We start from the raw sequence: 15,464 nt of genomic DNA on the forward strand, positions 1-15,464 counted from the left end.
CTCTCTCTCTGTGTGTGTCTCTCATGAATAAATAAATAAAATATTTTAAAAAATGAAAGCACTGCGCAGATATCAGCCCTGCTTGGTGACATCAAGAAGCAGCTTCCCTTTGGACTTCTCGCTCAGAATCCTTTATGCTTTAAACTGCTTTGTTGGGAAGTTCCCTTACTTGCAACCAAATGCGCCTCTTCATTGCTACCCAATCTATTTCTTTCCTTTGCACTTTTTTCTTATAGGGAGGGTGCTTGAGGAAAGCAGAATTTCTTTACGCAACCCAAACACCATCCTCATAGATGCAAGGAAGAGAGGAAGGCACACAGCGAACCACCAATGTCAACCAGAACGAAACATGCTCCTGCAGGGAAGAGCAGTCACGATACAGATTTGTGTTGACATAGTCTGTTACGTTTTTCCAAGGGTTTTCTCACGCACTGTTTCCTTTGGCTCTCTCAGCCACCTTGTAAAGTAAGAATTATTATTATTATACCTGTCTTATAGGTAAAAACAAAATGAAACAAAACAACTTGGTGTTTGACTACTATGGAAGTGAAGGAAAGGAAGTGATTCATTCTAGCTGGAGAAACTGTGGCAGCCTCATGAAAGCGGTGGCTTTGAATGGGGGTTTGAAGGATGAACGGCCTTTTAATTAGCAGAAGAGCCAGGCAGTGTTCCTGGCTAAAGCAGGAACTATAAAGCCTAGATGCATGAGAGGGCTGGATGACTGTGGCAAAAGTGACTGGTGCTTGGGGTTGGGGCCTGGGGGACTTGGGAAGCATATGGAAGAGATAGGGTTGGAAAAGTCAGCAGGGGCCAGATTGTAAAAAGGTCCGGTGTGTTGGCAGCCTCTTTGGGCTGCAGGGGCGTTCAGGTAACTTCAACTAATGAAGTGATTGTGAGGATACATGTGGGAATAAAAGAGCTTCCAGAATCAGGGCCAAGCTTCTTGGAGATCCAGTCATATACCATAACAAGCATCGCAGGATGAACGAGATCCTTGGGACAGCCAGGCCTCATGGAGGTTGGAAGTACTTTGACAACATATAATTGTTCAGGATGGAACCTAATTTTTTAAAAAGATTTTATTTATTTATTTGTTTATTTATTTGTTTATTTATTTGATAGAGAGCAAGAGAGCATGAGCTAGGGTAGGGAGGAGTAAGGGGAGAAGGAGAAGCAGGCTCCCCACTGAGCAGAGAGCACCATATGGGACTCAATCCCAGGACCCAAGGATCATGACCTGAGCCAAAGGCAGATGCTTAACTGACTCGGCCACCCAGGCACCCCGAACCTACTTTTTGTAACTGAATTATTTCATCTTCTGCAGCAAAACTCATTGGTTGCCAACCTAGAGCTTTGACATTACCATGATACCCTCTTGTGCATCTTCAGTCAAATTCCAGAGGGCGTATTGGTTAGGATCGGTTAGGCTCTGCTGTGCTAACAGATAGTCCTTGAAGCCCTGGTGGCTTTATACAATTACACAAAGTGTCCCCTGGAGCATGTGGCCTCCAGAGTCTCTCATGGCAAGGGAAGAGAGGGACAAAGGAGGCCCACTAGTTCTTAATCTTCTTGCTGCTTTTCTTCACAATCCATTGGTCAGAAGTAGCCAGATGGCCCCACCTAACTGCCAGGGAGGTTGGGAGAGGTAGGCGAGTACCCAGATGAACTGGCCCCCCCTGGAGGGTCTGATGGATCTGGGTGCTCACCTTCATCTCCATTGACAAAGTACTCGTGCCAGGTGTCTTAGTTATGGCCGCTGTAACAAAAGGACCTCAGACTGGAGGCTTAAACAGCAAGCATGCATTTCTCAGTTCGGAGCCTGGGGTGTCTAAGATCAGGGTAGTAGTAGACCTGGTGTCTGGTGAAGGGCTTTTTGGTTCTCAGCCATTTTCTCCCACGTCAGGGAGGGCAAGAGAGCAAAGGCCCCACTTCCAGAAGCCATCACACTGGGGGTGAGGATTTCAATATGGGAGTTCTGGGGGGTCCACACACCACAGTCACTTGGGAGGCCCCTTTCCAGTGATGGATTGGCTGTTCTGTGGTCAGGTGCCTTCCGTTGGTGCCATGAGCTGGCGGGGAAGAGGAGGCCGTGGTATCTCTGGTGTAGGCAGGATAGTCCATGTAAGGACTTACTGGAGCCACTTCAGTATATTATGTGAAGGCTGGGAGCTTATTTTGAGGCCCTGGGGAGCCCCTGAGGGTGTGAACAGGGCCGTGAGAGATTGTTGCCCGTTTGCATTTTGCACAGGTCCCTCTGGGGCTGGGTTGAGCATGATGATAACAGGCACCGGATGGATTGGAGGGAGAGAGACTGGCTGTGCAGCTGCTGGGCTCGTCCGAAGAAGACACCTGATAGGAGAGTGGAGTTGAAGCAGACGATAAATCGAAAACTCTGCAGACAGGAAGTTAGAGTCCCAGGATAACACACAGAGTATCTCACATGCATTGTGGGAGAAGTAAATGAGATCCTGTCTGTAGAATTCTTAGCACAGATTTAGCACCTGCTATTATTCTTCTCTACTCAGAATGTTTGGAGAGGGCCAGTCAGCCTCTGCTTGAATGCTTCCAGAGATGGGAAGCTCACCACTTTCACAGGCAACCTGACTTCAACGAGGTAAATAACACTCACCTGGCTCGATATAGCAGCTGAGACATGGCCTAGGAAGGAGCTTTATTACCATAAACAGCTAAATCATTATATCATGTTTCACAACTAGAGAGGGTAGGATCAGGAATCTTTTGGTTGAAAGTAGTAAAACCTAGTTCAAGCTGACCTCTACATAATAAATAAAATTTATTGGTTTATATAAATAAAAAAGTCTAGAATGTGTGCTTCAGCCCATGCTTGATCCAGCAGCTCAAAGATGCCTCTGAGAACTTGGTTTTTCTCTGTTTCTTCACTCGGCCTCCTATGATGTCAACGTCATTTAAAGCTGGTTCTCTTGTTGGTTGTGAGGCGGCTTCTTGCACTTCCTTGGTTATGTACTTTGTTGATATCCAGAAAGCTACAGAAAATGATTTCTCTCCTATGTTTTCATCAAATACCCTGAAATTCACTCCCGCCTTGGACCAATCACTGTTTGCAGATAGATGGACCTCAGTGATGGGCTTAGCCAAGGTCCCATTGTTGGAGCGGGAGGTAGTCAGCTTCTTCGGAACCCTGCAGATGGAAATCAGCAGGAAGGAGTGAAGGAATGAGCACTGAGGACCACCACGCTTGCCCTTGTCCTGCCTTCCCTCATTGTCCTCTTTATTCCTCTGTCTTCTATGCCTGCTTTGATAATGAGAAATCTCAAGGTGTTGGAGTGGGACCGTGAAAGCTTGATCTTTGTTCCATTAAAGAAAGGCTCCGAAGAATTGTTCTTTTGGAGGCCTGCTCGGCTCTGGGGGACCAAGGCTGGACTTACACCCTGTAGAAGCAGAGTGTCAGCTAGAAGGGACTTAACAGTGGCATTGTCCTAGGGTGGGAACTGAGCTCGGACAGGAGAGTCCCTGGTCCTGAGCCACAGAGTCACAGAGCCCAATTTCTTTGATGTACGCTCTGACATCCCTGCCCAGCATTTGTCCTCTCAAGGACTCTGTCTGTCTGTCTGTCTGTCTTTGGAAAACAAAGTGCCTTCTTTGGCTCCATGTTCTGTGGTGAAGCAAGCATGAGTTAGCCAGAGAGCTTGTCCCAAACACACTGCCCTGCTCACTTGAACACTCTTTCCTGAAGGAAAGCACGGGGTGTGTGTGCATGTTGAACGGGCTCCTCAGTTAATGCTGAACCCTGGCCTCTTGCTTTGCATCAGGTGCCTCCCACTCTGGCCTCAAGACCTCTGAACTTGGCCTCAGTCTGAGGGCCCCAGGACCGAGAGAAAGGGAAAGGCAATGGATGACCCCAGGGGAACCTGCCTCCCTTGACCCACACATAGAAGGAAGACAAGAGGCTTGGGTGTGCTGGAGGCCGAAGGCCAGTCCAAGAACTCACAAGGGTGCCGCTGGCTGGGCCCTGCTGTTCTGCTGCCCCAGGCAATGCCGTCATGCCACGAGGCCTCAGGCCTGCCAGCGCCCTTTGGCTGACCGGGGAGTCTGCAAGGCAAGGGTCATTGTGTTCCTGCCCTCCAACTCTCCCCCCACCCCCTTAGAGGGCTCAGGTTACTGGATGTTTCTAGAAAGAGAGGCTTTTAGAAGGAGGGCTGGAGGTAGAGTGACAACCCTCAGGTGCTTGTTGGGTGCTCTGTGCCCCCCAGCACCTGTGGGCTAAGGGCCCCTGCCTGCCTTCTTCCCTAAGACACGAGATTGAAAAAGCAGGGAAGCCATATAGCGAAAGGAGCAGGTGCACAGTGCACCTGTTGGAAGATCGGAGCACCTGTTGTTCGAGAGAACAGTCCGCTCCGACGTTGGGACCAGAGGTTCTTGCAGAAGCAGCCGCCGCCAGGCAGCCACTGCGTTCAGATCAAGCCGAAGACGCAGGATGCAGAGGGGAAGAGCCACTCCTGGAGGCTTCTGCCTGTGGCATCTTTGTCGCCTCCCCCCCCCCGCCCCCCTGCGAGTCCTGCAGGGAATCTGGGAGGCTTCCAACCTGGTAGGAGAATTTATACCACCGAGGCACCTGTCGTCACCTCCAGAAAGATAGCGACCAGAGGTGGGGAGAGCAGAGGGTGCCTAGAGGCAGTGGGTGTCCTCTCGCCCCCGCCTTACCTGTGCTCCTCCTCTCCCTCCTCCTCTTCCTCCTCCTCCTCCTCCTCAGCTCTCTGCTCATCAGTCTCCTGGTTTCCTTTTTTTTTTTTTTTTTTAAGATTTTATTTATTTATTCACTAGGCACAGAGAACGAGGCAGAGACACAGGCAGAGGGAGAAGCAGGCTCCATGCAGGGAGGCCGATGTGGGACTCGATCCTGGGACCCCAGGATCACGCCCTGAGTCGAAGGCAGACGCTCAACTGCTGAGCCACCCAGGTGTCCCTGTCTCCTGATTTCCTGACGCTCAGGTGCTTCCACACCACGTTGGCCCCCTACGTCTCCCATCTGTAAGCTGGCTTTCTGGATGTTCGAGATGAAGTCAACCCCCCTTTTTTTTCATCCTTAAATCAATGTCCCAACAGGAATGGGGTCATAAACGTAAACCCACTCCCTTGTGACATAAGGCAAACTGCTGTAAGTATAAGGGCACAGTGATTAAGGTAATAAAGGACACATCCTGACACAAGTGATCTCAGGCCCTTCCAGTGGTTTCTGCATTGGACAGTGGAGAACTCTGAGGCAGCAGAGGCCATCATGCGTTGGGAGCATGTGTGGGTGTCGAGTCCTGCACAGAGTGTTAATGTTCGTGGGCCAGTTGACTCCGATTTAACCTCAGCCGTGGAGCCATTTTGCAGATGAAGCAGCCAAGGAGCAGGAACCCATCAAGGGACTTCCCCAAGGTTCTCAGGCAGGAAACGGTAGGATTGGGGACCAAAGTGCATCCATGGACCTTAATCTCGACATATTTGGCATTTTTGACAGCATTTAGCACAATGCTTGACACAGAAATGACGGAGAGGGAGCCTTTGAATGAGGGAGGTAATGTCAGGGAGGTGGGGTGCTATAGTTGAATGGACAAAGGATTTGAACATAGACCTAGATGTTCTAGAATGTTTGTTTGGATCCATAGTTCTCCAGCAGTGCTCGTGATCCCTTTCCTTCCCTCTTGAGGGTAGGTTGAGGAGCTGAGCTTGTGGGTGTTCAGTTTTTCTACTTTTCCTTCATCAAGAGCAGGTCCTTTTCATATTATGATTTTGAGTTTGATTTCATTAGGGAAAGAAGGAAAAAACAGATTCTTTTGCTAAAAACAGGTTGAAGAGGGACACCTGGGTGGCTCAGTGACTGAGCATCTCCCTGAGGCTCAGGTCGTGACCTCGGGGTCCTGGGATCAAGTTCCGTATCAGCCTCCCTGCAGGGAGCCTGCTTCTCTGCCCCTCTCTCATGAATAAATAGAAAAATCTTTTTTTATTATTATTATTTTTTTATTTATGATAGTCACACAGAGAGAGAGAGAGAGGTAGAGACACAGGCAGAGGGAGAAGCAGGCTCCATGCAACGGGAGCCCGACGTGGGATTCGATCCCGGGTCTCCAGGATCGCGCCCTGGGCCAAAGGCGCTAAACCGCTGCGCCACCCAGGGATCCTAAATAGAAAATCTTAAAAAAATAAAAATAAAAACAGGTTGAAGAATTCTGTTTCAGGTGGCCTTTGAGGTCTTCTCAAAACCTCATTATCTCTGATTTTACGATTTGAGTGTGGGCTCTACTGCTTCCCGACTGTGTGGTGGTGGATAAGTTCGCATCTTCGTCTTTAAAATGAGCGTAAGGAGAGAAACGCTGCCGAGTCCTCAGGGTTATCATGTGGAGGAAGCGTGTGGCTGGGCCCTGAGATGAGCCAAGGACCCTGCAGGAGTACGGAATTGGTGACATTGTGCAATCATCAAACATTTCTTGGGTGGCAGCTCTGGGCTGCCCAATGGATAAATGCTGGAGATGTGAAGAGCCATCGGGCAGAGGAGAGCTGGGAATCGACGGGCACAGGTGCACAGTCTCCTGGCAGATAGGTAAATAAGCAGGCAGTTTCAGTCCAAAGTGATGCATGCCCAGAGGTAAGCATGGCGAAGGGTCACCCAGCCCAGCTCAGCCTGGGGATGGAGGTGACAGCAAGGGGGTGGAGGCGGTAGGAAAATGACATCTAGCGTACGTCTCAAAGTGGAAGCAAAAACCAATAATGATACTGGGTGGGCATGCTATACCTCATTCACACAGGATTTTAGTCACATCGCATTGAGTCTTCTGAGGTTTCACTTCTCCTTTGTGCAAAGATCTTACAGAGACAAAAGCAAATGTAAAGAATACCATTGGGCTAATGTTACAAACTCTGTGGAGTTTTACTCCACCTTTTCTTTTTTTTTTTTCTGCAAAAAAACTATTATAATCAACATATGTGCTAGACCCTGTCTTCTTCTTCTTTTTTTAAATCTTTTTATTTATTTATTTATTTTTATTTTATTTTTTTTTAATTTTTATTTATTTGTGATAGTCACAGAGAGAGAGAGAGAATGAGGCAGAGACACAGGCAGAGGGAGAAGCAGGCTCCATGCACCGGGAGCCTGACGTGGGATTCGATCCCGGGTCTCCAGGATCGCGCCCTGGGCCAAAGGCAGGAGCCAAACCGCTGCACCACCCAGGGATCCTTAATCTTTTTTTAAAAAAAGATTTTATTTATTCATAGAGACACAGTGAGAGAGAGGGACAGAGGAACAGGCAGAGGGAGAAGCAGGCTCCATGCAGGGAGCCCGATGTGGGACTCGATCCCGGGTCCCCAGGATCACACCCCAGGCTGCAGGCGGCGCTAAACCACTGAGCCACCGGGGCTGCCCTAGACCCTGTCTTCTTGAGAAAACTCGACATCCCTTCAGAACCATCCTCTGTGAGAGCCCAGGGTGCCCTCTGAGCATCTCCTGTCCGGCAGCATGTTTGTATCAATGAGAAAGCTGGAACCCAGATTGATGAGGTGTCTTCACCATGGCCGGGAAGTACAGCAGTCAAGTTTAGATGTGGCTTCCTCGGGTACCACAAGTTCTGATGGCTCTGGAATGGGAGCGGCAGTGTGTCGAGGGGACACATCCAGGTTTGTGGTCTGAGGGCCAGAGGTGGAGTTCACCCCGCCTTTAACCAACAGTGTTTGCGTGTGTATGTCAACGAGTGAGCTGTGCCCTAGTGTACAGAAATGAGCAACTCATTCTCCTTGCTTTAAAGGGCTCACAGGTCAAAGATACTTCAAGTGTCAATGAAAACCCATGATGCGAACAGACAGCTGGGTGGCTCAGTCGGTTAAGTGTCTGACTTTTGATTTTGAGTCAGGTCATGGTCTCAGAGACCCTGGGTTGGGCTCTGTCCTGGGTATGGAATCTGCTTGATTCTCTCTTTCTTTCTGCCCCTCTTCCCCCATCCCCACTTGCACGTGTGCTCTCTCTCTCTCTCTGAAGAAAAGGGAAAGAAAAAAAATCCACGATATAAGTGCCAGTGGAGAAAGGTGCACGGTGCTCTGAGAGCGGTATTTGCATAGGATGCGTTGGAAGATGTAAGCACTGAAGCCATGCACACTTGGGCTCAGTTTCCAGTGCTGCCCCTCACTGTGTGATCTTGAGCAAGCTAGTTAACCTTTCTGAGCCTCAGTTTCTCCATCTAGAAAATGGGGAGACTAATACCCTTCCTGTTGGCACCTACGAATAAAATGTATACCCCGGAGATACGGCTGGCAAAGTGCCTGGCCCAATAAGCATCATCGTGGTAAGAACGGGGGCAAGACATTCAATTTCTCCAAGCCTCCGGGAGCTTCATTTGTCCCCCTCTGTACACCAGGAGATGGAAGTGAAGTGTGCTTTGTACAACTGTGAAGTGTTTAAAAAAATGGTAGTGATTTCTCTTGGGATTCTTAGCCGGCCCTAATTAGGATGATGAAGGCAGTGTAGTGGGGTGCTTTGTCAAATTCCAGAGAGTGACTGGAGGTCAGAAGCCAGGACAGCCTCTCCGACCTCATGCTCCCCTTGCCCACTGCCCTCCAGAGTCTCCATATACTTTCCTCCCGTCATCTGCACTAAATGTGCTCTGGACCAGGACCTGCAGATCTTGAGCCTGGTTTCTTTGTCTATCAGCAAAGTCCTGCAGGGAGGGAGGACTTGCCATCAGGCCTGAGAACGAAGTCAGGCGTGCTTGGAATGCAATTGCAAAAGAGGTTACAAGAGCCTGTCGAGAATGCTGAAATCAAGTGATGTCGAGAGGTTTTGTTATTTTTGAAAAAATGACTCATTCTGAGAAACCCTAACGGGCCTCCCAGAACGTTCACCTAGTTGCCTGTATGTCTAACCCAGAGCCCACTGCAGAGAAAAACAAACCTTGTAGTCACAGCTGAAGGAGGGGGGTGGTGGGGTGCCAAGGGGGGGTGCCAGGGGGGTGCTGTGAGGGTTGGTGGGGGAAAACAGGGATGACAACTGGATGCAGGAAGAGCTTCAAGATAACTCCTGCCCTCTGGGTGGACTGCTTTAATTTCCCCGTCCCTTTCTCCAACCATCACAAAAACATCCCCTTGGAAGTAACGTGTCCTCGGGATTGACCTGAGCTGGCCAGGGGAGGCAGGGTCATTTCCGTGACATGCAAGTCAAATAGGGGCCGAGAGAGTATGAGCTATTTCCCCCGGATGAGAGAGAGAAGGGAGCATCAGAGAAGTGGGGAAGGACAGAGAGAGAGAAAGGAGGAGGAGGAGGAAGAGTGGACGAGAGAGGAGCAGAGAAGAGAAGGCCCGTGAATGAGAACCAAAGGGAGAACCATGCTTGTCTTGAGAAGCACCTCGAAAGGCTGCTTTCAGCGAGGGCACCTGCTGGCCTCCTCCCCCTGAGATGCCCTTAGCCAAATGTCTGATTTAGGGGGAAACAACTTCCTTCACCAAGTCTCCATGGGGATGGAGGAGTAGAACAGATTCATAGCTTCTCAAATTTAGTAGGCATAAGAATATTCTGGAAGACTTGTTACAGTACAGATTGCTGGGCCCTGTCTCTGGAATTCCGTTTCTGAAGGTCTGGGGAGGGGCCCTGGAATCTGCATTTCTAACCAGCTCCCTGGTGAGGCTGTCGCTGCCAATTGGTCATAGACCCCCCATCCCATCCCCCCACTTTGAGTGTCCTGGGGTGGCTGATCGGGAATGTTCCTGCCGCTCCTGCCATCTGTGATTTGAGAAAACTCAACAGCTCCTGCTCATGGAGCACTGTGGTGGGGAGCTAGGAGTATAAAGTTGCACACAAGGCAGGCGTCCTGCCTTTTGGGTCTAACAGTCTAGGTGAGGAAACAGGCTCTACAGGGAACCCCATTACCCCACAGGATATGCGGGGGACACGCCGAGGAGGGAGTGGGTCACTGCCTGTGTGCAAGTCAGGAGGGGCTCCAAGGAGAGCGGTGCTGGGTGGGCCTGTGGGCCTCAGTTGTCCCTAACCAGGAGGTCATGGGAGGGGATGACTTCCGGGCAGAGGGCAGTGTAGGCTGTTTGCAGTGGTCCCCAGAGAAGGCTTCCGCTCAGTGCTTACTGCATGAGGTGTGGCGTTAGCGCGGCTCAGGGGGACGTTCCCGCTCTGGCATCCCGGAGCTGCCAAGCATAGCCGTGGCAGTTCCCCATCTCCTGGGGAGCCCAGTGGAGGGAGCTCGGGTGGCTGGCCTCCCGGGGGACCACAGTCAAGTATCATACACACACACACACACACACACACACACACACACGGTATTATATGTACGTGCAATAGGTACATATGTACACACACGTGCACATAGTGGAACCTCATTATTTGTGGTTTCTGCATTTGTAAATTTGCCCCTGTTGGCTAATATTTGCTTGTAACCTCCAAATCAATACTCGGTGGCCCTTTTAACCATTCAAGGACACACACAGAGCGGTGACAAAATTTGACTCCCCTGACACGTTCCGGGTGGGATGATGCTCTGACTTCTCGTTTCAGCTCCTGTCCTGTCAACAAGGGTCCATTTTGTAACCTGTCAGTACCATGTTTTGAGTATCTTGGTGCCTTCCCCCCCCCCCCCCCCCCCCCGTGATTTCACTGTTTAAAATGGCTCCCCAGCCACTGCCTTTGGTGCTGTGTGCCTGGGCACAGGGGCAGGGATGTGCCTTCTGGAGAAAACAGGTGTGTGAGATAAGCTTCATTTAGATTGTGAGATAACAGTGCTGTTGGCCACGAGTTCAGGGCTGATAAATCAGCAATATGTATTGAATAAGATGCCTTTAAACAGAGACACACACACACAACACAAGGTTATGTATTGATGAGTTGATGAAAATGTTGTGGCCAGAGGCCCCCAGACCCTAACCTTCCATCTCGCCTAGGAGCGATGATACAGCATTCACTAATTCAGTGTTCAGGGCAACTTTATAGAACACAATTACCATGAATAATGAGAATTGGTGTGTGTGTGTGTGTGTGTGTGTGTGTGTTTGCTTGCCTGTAACATTAAGCCCCTGCCAAGTATTTCTGTTGCTCAATATTACAAGTTATTATATTTAACAAGATAATTCATAGTTGCAGCAAGAGTTTAGTAAAATCCAAGCCTAGATAGGTAAACTCTGGGAGCTCTCTTCCTAATCCTATCCGATGGAAATCCTTTATCCAATTTAACCATTTCCTTTTCGGCCGAGATCTGAGCAAAAGGCATTTTTCTACTTGTCCTGAAGTCGCTGCCATGGCCACTTGGATTCACAACATCTCACCAGTTAGATACAAATGGTGAGTTGTGGTGTCCCAGTGCCCAAGTCCCATGACTTTGGTATGGATTATTATAGGAGGATTTAAAACTGGAGATCACTTTGCTTTCATCACTAGGATTCTGACACCAGTTTGGATGTGTGGTACTTTCCGACACCATCAAGCAATTCTCTGCGACACCAGGGTGTCCTAGAATCTAAATTCTCATACTGTCTACTGCTACCTGAGGTGGCATCTGACTGCACAGACCAAGGGGCTGAGTACCTAAGACTGTCTCCACTTCAGGTGTCCGTCACAAGGCCAGGTTGTCTCTGTGCTTCTGACCGGCTGGTGATAAATCAGAGGTTCCCATAATCCCCTCCTCGGGTTCCATAAATTTGCTAGGGCAGCTCACACGACTCAGGAAACCAGGTTATCCATCGGCTTGCTGGTTCATCACGAAGGATATTAAAGGATATGAATTAACGGGCAGATGAAGAGATACATAGGGCGAGGTCCCAAATGCAGGAAATTGTGTCCGCATGGGTTTGGGGGCCAGCAGTGTGTCAAGTGTTGTGGTTGACCAATCTGGAAGCTGTCCCACACCCTTCTTTTTGGGTTTTTTATGGAGGCTTCATTATATAGGCACAATCGATTCAATCATTGGCCATTGGCCACAGAAGGCAACCTCCAGGCCTGTTCTTCTCTCAGGAGGTCAGAGGGTGGAGCTGAAGTTTCCAACCCTGGCAGCCAGCCCTCAGCCTTAGGTGACTTAGGGGCTTTCCAAAAGTTACCTCAGTTAACATAACAAAGGACACCTCGCTCACCCCCTCACTTAGGAAATTCCAAGGGTTTTAGGAGGTCTGTGCCAGGAACAGCGAAGAGGGAGATAAAAGTCTATTTTTTTCTTATGAATCGCGATCACCTTTGTGATTATTGCATCTGGTAGACTGAATTTTGGCACGGAGGGAGAGCCGGTGCACAGGCCGAAGGGTGCTCTGGGACCCGCGTGGGCAGGGTGATAGGGTGCAGTGGCTGCAGCTGCTGAAGCAGCTGGGGACCGAGCTGGAACCCCCACCGCAGTCTCAGGCAGCAGCCCTGCCGGCCAGGCCCCCGCCACCCCGCCTCTCCCGTCTGGGTCCTGCCCTCAGCCCTGTCCCCTAGGCCACGTCAGACCTCTCTGGCTTGTTTCTGAGAAATGTGCTGAGAACACACAAGGCCCCATCAGGCCTCAGCGGCTTGGACGTGATTTCCCTGGGAACCAAGGCCGGGGGTGCTCTGCAGCCTTCCTGGACTGGGAAATCTCTGCCTCCCCAGGGGCGGGTCATGCTGGAGGGAGTCTTTGGGTGCTCCCGGGCCTCCTCCCCCTGGGTCCAGGGGGACCTCGCTGGCCAGTCGAGCGAGAGGAAGCACTGGGGCTGAAGGAGCAAGGCGGCTGGCTGCCATCCCACATAAACACGCTCCGTCACTGTAAATTATTTATGCACCATATGGAGGCTGGACAGGCTCCTTGACGGGGTGTGTTAATTAGAAGACTGTGGATCCTGCCTTGGCCCCAGTTCCTGGGGGCCGGGGGTGGGGGCATCAGAGGAGTGGGGGTGGGGGGTGCTGTTTTTTTTGCTCAGCATCTCCCTGATTAGAAGCTTCAGCGATTCTGGCTTTTCCAGCAACAAGTCTGAATGCCATAGGTCGGCGTTCAAGGCCTCTTTCCCGCCGGAGCTCCCACGCTTGCCCTCTGCTTCTGGCATGACAACTTTTCGTTGTTCTCTATAAATGACGGTACCATTCCCACCACTAGACCTCGCATCCTGTACTGCCAGCATCCTTTAAATCACAGATCCTTTATTTAAAATTAAAAAAATATATAGATTTAATTTATTTATTTAACAGAGGGAGAGGGAGAAGCAGACTCCTTGCTGAGTAGGGAGCCCGCCGTGGGACTCAATCCCAGGACCCCGGGATCATGACCTGAGCCGAAGGCAGGTGCTTAACCAACTGAACCACCCAGGTGTCCCAAATCACAGACCCTTTAAATATCATGTCCTCTGCGTGGCCTCCTCATTCACCCACCGGAGCACGAGCTTGTTCCTCCTTGTGCCGCGTTCCTCCGCTGCACACCGCGGTAGAAGTGTAGAAGTACGGCCTCTGGTTTGAACCAGGACACCAGCTGCATCCCTTCCTGAGGGACCTTGGTTTCTTAAGTAGAACCTAGAACCTAGGGCATCTCCCTAAAGCTCTGGGGGTGGTGGTGGAGGGTAGGATATATGCTAACTTTCCATGGTACCGGGCACCCAGAAATCCCACCACAGACACTAGCGCTTCCTTATTATTAATTTATTTCCCCCTGCCGTAATCCCTTCTTTTGTAAGCCTCACTCTTTCTAGACTGACCCACCGGAGGGCTGGGGCTTGGTCTTACTCATCACTGAACCTTCTGCCTCTAGCCCAGTGCCTGGCGCTTCATAAGCATCACATGAGGAGGGTGTCCTCGACAGCAGGGCACACGGGTGGTATCCAACGTCTACTCAGCGCTTACTCTTTGCCAGGCTGTGTCCTAAGCCCTTTACATGCTCGAACTCATTTAAGATGATGGTCTTACAGGATCGCTCTTCTCACTTAACAGACGAGGAAACTGGTCACAGAGAAATAACTTGTGCAAGGTGACATTTGAACACTGGAGTTGATGTGTAAGCCCAGAGAGGTTCGAACCTCAGGTGTTCCACTGAGAGTGGGAGTTCCGGTGGTTGGTGCCAGGCACACCATTTAGTGCATGGTGACTACGTGTTTGGGACCAGACTACAAGCGGGCAAGTCACACAGGTCAGCGGCTAAAAGAGGGTGGAAATTCCTATGGGAGACACTTTGTCTCTAGAAAATGCTATTCTAGAGGCCTGCTTTAGATTCAGCTCTTGACTTTCCAGAGAGGAAGAGCAGCCTGTGTTTCCTGGACCGGCTCTGTGTCACTTCCTTGTCGCCGTCTTTTCCTTGGGCTGCTACATCTCTTCCCTCTGTCTAGAACATTTCCTTTTCCCTCTCTTCTGTGCCTTCCTCACTGCCACTGTGATCCCATCTGGAGAAATCCTCCTGTCTTTCAAGGTCCGGTTCACGCCTACTGTCTTCTGGGGACACTTGCCCAGCTGTCATCCCCACTCACTTGCTCTCCCAAACTGAACTCATGTCTAAATTGCATGTACACGACAAAGTGGTGACTGGCATGGGCTCTTGCACCAGACACCTGGCTCTCAGTCTGGCTCTGCCACCCTGTGTGAGTCTCCCTCCTTCATTCCCTCACCTGTGAAATGGTGCAGTCAGAGCCCCTACATTGCACGGTTTTGTGAGGTATTAGTGGAAGAGCACATATCAAGAGCACCTAGTCATGAGATGTGAACTTAGTATGTGACCCTGTACTTTTACTCTTCTAGGAGGGGCCTTCCATGCATCTTTCCATCTCCAGCGCTCACCAAAATGCCTGGCACACAGCAGGTGCTCACTAAATGAAAATGCAATTTGAGTTGAACAAAGTAAGCGTTCATTGGGCACCCAATAAATGTACCAAGTGCAAGATATGCAAAGATGGGTGGCAGCTAAAAGTCAGGATGCATGTATACAAGCACAGCCGATAAGAGACTTGGAAAGAAGACGCATGCGGCACTTCCATTGGTTCATTTGTTCATCAAGGCATTTGTTGTGCCAAGCTCTGGGAAGACAGACATGAATAAAATGTGCTCCTGGGTCTTCAAAAAGACATGACCTGGTACATAATTCATATAACTGGGCAGATGACTGCTGTCCTCGGGTGTGCCTCAGGGCTCTGAGGACAGAGCCACTGGATTGTGGGTCAGTTTGAAAGGGATGGGGGAGGGGAAGCTGGATGAGATGGGCAGGGCCTTTGCACTTGCCGGTTCTTTTCCCCGGGACACCTTTTCTCTCATCCTTCCGGTTCTTTTCCCCGGGACACCTTTTCTCTCATCCTTCCTGTCTCAGATGGCGTGTCCTCTCCTCCAGCAGCCCCTTCGGAAAGCTGCCTCCTCATGGCTCTATCACCGTTCCCTGTTCAGTTCTTCTCAAACCCTGACCATGGACCCTGGTGAATGAAAAGAGGGCAAGGAAACGGAACTAGCATTTTTTGGAATACCCACTACGTGCCAGACACAGGGCTCTTTAACTGCCGAACGCTATTTCATTAATTTCCCCCAAAGTTCCTGGGGTGGTGGTATT

At 50.3% G+C, this 15,464-nt stretch overlaps 1 long non-coding RNA gene across 1 annotated transcript; it reads left to right on the forward strand.

Annotated features, from left to right (window-relative positions):
• The first annotated feature begins 4,169 nt into the window (after window positions 1-4,169).
• Window positions 4,170-15,181, forward strand: LOC125752329 (uncharacterized). The gene is made up of 3 exons (XR_007401558.1): window positions 4,170-4,627; window positions 4,804-5,421; window positions 14,669-15,181. It is a non-coding gene; the product is annotated as an uncharacterized LOC125752329 (long non-coding RNA).
• Window positions 15,182-15,464: the final 283 nt, after the last annotated feature.

The sequence above is a fragment of the Canis lupus genome, chromosome 13 (assembly GCF_003254725.2).
Source record: "Canis lupus dingo isolate Sandy chromosome 13, ASM325472v2, whole genome shotgun sequence".
Taxonomy (NCBI): domain Eukaryota; kingdom Metazoa; phylum Chordata; class Mammalia; order Carnivora; family Canidae; genus Canis; species Canis lupus.